Below are 6017 nucleotides of genomic sequence, written 5' to 3' on the forward strand. Positions count from 1 at the left end.
GGCGGGAAGCTACGGCGCTTAGTCCCGGTTGGTGGCACCAACCGGGACCAATGCCCCCCCTTTAGTCCTGGTTGGTGCCACCAACCGGGACCAAAGGCCCCTGTGCTGCCTGCATCGGGGCCAAAGTTTAGTCCCACCTCGCTAGTTGAGAGGGGCGCGCAGTGGTTATAAGCCCCACTCCCGCACCCCTCTTGAACTCCTCTGTACTGCAGGCTTATAGGCCTACTTGCTACTGCTTTGCCTGATGGGCCTTCTGGGCCTACTGCGGGCCTGAATCCTGGCCCAAAGTAGGGATTCAAGTCGTATTCAGGCCGTGGGGGTCCAGTAGGGGGCACTTTTTTTGTTTTTTTGTTTTCTTTACTTATTGTTGCTATTTTTATTTTTTTCCATTTTTTTGTTTTGTTTTCTGCATTATTTATTTTCTTTTGTTTTTTGCTTTATTTTTTAATTCTTTTTGCTTTTAGTTTTAGGAAAATTATAAACTTTCTGTTAGTGCCATTACTTTTCAAATTTGAAAACACTTTTTTTTGTTTTATTTCTTGATTTATTTATTTTATTTTGTTTCTACTTACAACAAAATACTTATTGTTGTTTTTTTGTTTTGTTTTCTGCATTATTTATTTTCTTTTGTTTTTTGTTTTATTTTTTAATTCTTTTTGCTTTTAGTTTTAGGAAAATTATAAACTTTCTGTTAGTGCCATTACTTTTCAAATTTGAAAACACTTTTTTTTGTTTTCTTTCTTGATTTATTTATTTTATTTTGTTTCTACTTACAACAAAATACTTATTGTTGTTTTTTTGTTTTGTTTTCTGCATTATTTATTTTCTTTTGTTTTTTGCTTTATTTTTTAATTCTTTTTGCTTTTAGTTTTAGGAAAATTATAAACTTTCCACTTTTTTTGTTTTTTTGTTTTCTTTCTTGCTTTATTTATTTTATTTTGTTTCTAATTACAACAAAATACTTATTGTTGCTATTTTTAATTATTACGAGGGCTGAACCATAAGACATTAAAGCATTTCAAATGAACTCTGAAAAAGTTGAAAGTTGGCATGGTATCATAAATTGACCCACACATAGCATGTGCATGTACAAAACGGACAATGGTATCATACTCGTCAGTTACAAAGTTGGCATGGTATCATCATAATAGTTGCGGGAGAAAGTCTTCACTTTTTCTTCGCTTGTGTCATTTGCTTATTGCGCCGTAACCATGGATAATCTTCATCGTTTATCAGGATACTGGGGTCAGCCTTGACTTTAAAGGGAGGAATTTCATGAAACTTTTCATAATCTTCAGACATGTCTGTCTTGTCCTCCACTCCCACGATGTCCCTTTTTCCTGAAAAAACTATGTGGCGCTTTGGCTCATCGTATGATGTATTCGCTTCATTATCTTTTCTCTTTCTCGGTCTGGTAGACATGTCCTTCACATACATAACCTGTGCCACATCATTGGCTAGGACGAACGGTTCGTTAGTGTACCCAAGATTTTTCAGATCCACTGTTGTCATTCCGTACTGTGGGTCTACCTGTACCCCGCCTCCTAACAGATTGACCCATTTGCACTTAAACAAAGGGACCTTAAAATCATGTCCGTAGTCAAGTTCCCATATGTCCACTATGTAACCATAATATGTGTCCTTTCCCCTCTCGGTTGTTGCATCAAAGCGGACACCGCTGTTTTGGTTGGTGCTCTTTTGATCTTGGTCAATCGTGTAAAATGTATTCCCATTTATCTCGTATCCTTTCCAAATCAATACAGTCAAAGATGGTCCCCTGGATAACAAGTACAGCTCATCACAAACAGTGTTGTCACCTCTGATACGTGCTTCCAACCAACTGCTGAAAGTCCTGATGTGTTCACATGTAATCCAGTCGTCGCACTGCTCCGGGTGTTTGGAGCGCAGACTGTTCTTGTGTTCATCGACATACGGGGTCACCAAGGTAGAGTTCTGTAGAACTGTGTAGTGGGCTTGAGACCAAGAATATCTGTCCCTGCATATTATTGAGTCCTTTCCAAGCGTGCCTTTTCCAGTCAGTCTCCCCTCATACCGCGATTTAGGGAGACCTATCTTCTTAAGGCCAGGAATGAAGTCAACACAAAACCCGATGACATCCTCTGTTTGATGGCCCATGGAGATGCTTCCTTCTAGCCTAGCGCGGTTACGGACATATTTCTTTAGGACTCCCATGAACCTCTCAAAGGGGTACATATTGTGTAGAAATACGGGGCCCAGAATGACAATCTCGTCAACTAGATGAACTAGGACGTGCGTCATGATATTGAAGAAGGATGGTGGGAACACCAGCTCGAAACTAACAAGACATTGCACCACATCACTCCTTAGCCTTGGTATGATTTCTGGATCGATCACCTTCTGAGATAATGCATTGAGGAATGCACATAGCTTCAAAATGGCTAATCGGACGTTTTCTGGTAGAAGCCCCCTTAATGCAACCGGAAGCAGTTGCGTCATAATCACGTGGCAGTCATGAGACTTTAGGTTCTGAAACTTTTTCTCTGCCATGTTTATTATTCCTTTTATATTCGACGAGAAGCCATTCGGGACCTTCATACTAAGCAGGCATTCAAAGAAGATTTCCTTCTCTTCTTTGGTAAGAGCATAGCTGGCAGGACCTTCATACTGCTTTGGAGGCATGCCGTCTTTTTTGTGCAAACGTTGCAGGTCCTCCCGTGCCTCAGCTGTATATTTTGTCTTCCCATACACGCCCAAGAAGCCTAGCAGGTTCACGTAAAGGTTCTTCGTCACGTGCATCACGTCGATCGAAGAGCGGACCTCTAGGTTTTTCCAGTACGGTAGGTCCCAAAATATAGATTTCTTCTTCCACATGGGTGCGTGTCCCCCAGCGTCACTCGGAACAGCTAGTCCGCCGGGACCCTTTCCAAAGATTACGTGTAAATCATTGACCATAGCAAGTACATGATCACCGGTACACATGGCGGGCTTCTTCCGGTGATCTGCCTCGCCTTTGAAATGCTTGCCTTTCTTTCGACATTGATGGTTGGTCGGAAGAAATCGACGATGGCCCAGGTACAGATTATTCCTGCAGCTTGCCAGGTATATACTACCGGTGTCAAGTAAACAGTGCGTGCATGCGTGGTATCCCTTGTTTGTCTGTCCTGAAAGGTTACTGAGAGCGGGCCAATCGTTGATGGTCACGAACAGCAACGCCTTTAGGTTAAATTCCTCCTGTTTGTGCTCATCCCACGTACGTACACCGTTTCCATTCCACAGCTGTAAAAGTTCTTCAACTAATGGCCTTAGGTACACATCAATGTCATTGCCGGGTTGCTTAGGGCCTTGGATGAGAACAGACATCATGATGAACTTCCGCTTCATGCACATCCAAGGAGGAAGGTTATACATACATAGAGTCACGGGCCAGGTGCTGTGATTGCTGCTCTGCTCCCCGAAAGGATTAATGCCATCCGCGCTTAAAGCAAACCATACGTTCCTTGGCTCACTTACAAACTCATCCCAGTACTTTCTCTCGATTTTTCTCCACTGCGACCCGTCAGCGGGTGCTCTCAACTTCCCGTCTTTCTTACGGTCCTCACTGTGCCATCGCATCAACTTGGCATGCTCTTCGTTTCTGAACAGACGTTCCGTGGTGTTATAGGAGCATACCACATCACCTTCGCAGGAACCCTCTTCCTGGGGGGCTCGCCGTCAACATCACCAGGGTCATCTCGTCTGATCTTATACCGTAATGCACCGCATACCGGGCATGCGTTCAGATCCTTGTACGCACCACGGTAGAGGATGCAGTCATTAGGGCATGCATGTATCTTCTGCACCTCCAATCCTAGAGGGCATACGACCTTCTTTGTTGCGTATGTACTGTCGGGCAATTCGTTATCCTTTGGAAGCTTCTTCTTCAATATTTTAAGTAGCTTCTCAAATCCTTTGTCAGGCACAGCATTCTCTGCCTTCCACTTCAGCAATTCCAGTACGGTACCGAGCTTTGTGTTGCCATCTTCGCAATTGGGGTACAACCCTTTTTTGTGGTCCTCTAGCATGCGATCGAACTTCAGCTTCTCCTTTTGACTTTCGCATTGCGTCCTTGCATCGACAATGACCCGGCGGAGATCATCATCATCGGGCACATCGTCTGGTTCCTCTTGATCTTCAGCAGCTTCGCCCGTTGCAGCATCATCGTGCACATCGTCTGGTTCCTCTTGATCTTCAGGAGCATCACCGTATTCAGGGGGCACATAGTTGTCATCATACTCTTCTTCTTCGCCGTCTTCCATCATAACCCCTATTTCTCCGTGCCTCGTCCAAACATTATAGTGTGGCATGAAACCCTTGTAAAGCAGGTGGGTGTGGAGGATTTTCCGGTCAGAGTAAGACTTCGTATTCCCACATATAGGGCATGGACAACACATAAAACCATTCTGCTTGTTTTCCTCAGCCACTTCGAAAAAATTATGCACGCCCTTAATGTACTCGGAGGTGTGTCTTGAACCGTACATCCATTGCCGGTTCATCTGTGTGCATTATATATAATTAAGTGTGTCAAAAATCATTACAGAACATCATGAATAGATAATTAAGTGACCAAATTAATAGAAGTTCATCATCACATCAAAACCAAAGTACATACATAGTTCTCATCTAACAACATCAAGCTCTGCAGAGCATCTAAATTAATTAAACCATACACTGAAACTATGTAAAACATTTCAATGCAAAAACAAATGCGATCATAATCACAACCAATGTAACAACTGATCCAACGGCATAATGGTACCAAGCCTCGGTATGAATGGCATATTTTCTAATCTTTCTAATCTTCAAGCGCATTGCATCCATCTTGATCTTGTGATTATCGACGACATCCGCAACATGCAACTCCAATATCATCTTCTCCTCCTCAATTTTTCTAATTTTTTCCTTTAACAAATTGTTTTCTTCTTCAACTAAATTTAACCTCTCGACAATAGGGTCGGTTGGAATTTCCGGTTCAACAACCTCCTAGATGAATAAAATCTATGTCACGTTGGTCGGCATAATTGTCATAAACAATAAATGAACCAATAGTTATGAAAATATAATATATACCACATCCGAATCATAGACAGGACGAGGGCCGACGGGGGCGGATACCAAAACCATCGCACTATATAAGATGCAATAAAAAAGTAAGAAAATTATACAAGTATCTATCTAAACATACAAATAAGAATATTTTTTCTTTCAGAAAGAAGATAAGAACAAGAGGCTCACCACGGTGGTGCCGGCGATGAGATCGGTGCGGGTGATCGACGACGTTGAAGACGGGGACGGGGCGTGACGGACTGCTAAACCTAGACAAATATTGAGGAAAATGGAGCTTGGCGGTAGAGCTTGAAGAGGAGAAACCTTAAGTAGTGTGGCTCAGGCATTCCATCGAACACCTTGTGTGCATAGGAGGTGAGCTAGAGCACCACCAAGCCCTCTCTCCCTCGGCCAGAAAAAACAGAACAGTGTGCTCTGCTCTTGCGCGAGGGGGTATATATAGGCACCACCATTGGTCCCGGTTGGTCGCATGAACCGGGATTAAAGGGCAGCCTTTGGTCCCGGTTCATGCCACCAACCGGGACCAATGGTGGTGGGCCAGGAGTGCGGCCCATTGGTCCCGGTTCGCCCCACCAACCGGGACCAAAAGGTCCAGACGAACCGGGACCAATGGCCCACGTGGCCCGGCCGGCCCCCGGGGCTCACGAACCGGGTCAAAATGCTCCCATTGGTCCCGGTTCTGGATTGAACCGGGACTAATGGGCTGGACCGGCCTGGACCATTGCCCCCTTTTCTACTAGTGCATATATACTAGTGAAAAAAAAATCTAAAAAATCTAAACTAATTAAACATACAAAATACGTATATACTAATATATACATGCATTCATACATATATACGTGTGTGTGTGTGTGTGTGTGTTCATCATGCTTGTGTGTGTGTGTATGGGCTCGGGGAGGGGCGGCGCCCATGGTGGTCGCCGGGGGCGAGGG

This window comes from Triticum dicoccoides, chromosome 4A (genome assembly GCF_002162155.2).
Source record: "Triticum dicoccoides isolate Atlit2015 ecotype Zavitan chromosome 4A, WEW_v2.0, whole genome shotgun sequence".
NCBI classification, from domain to species: domain Eukaryota; kingdom Viridiplantae; phylum Streptophyta; class Magnoliopsida; order Poales; family Poaceae; genus Triticum; species Triticum dicoccoides.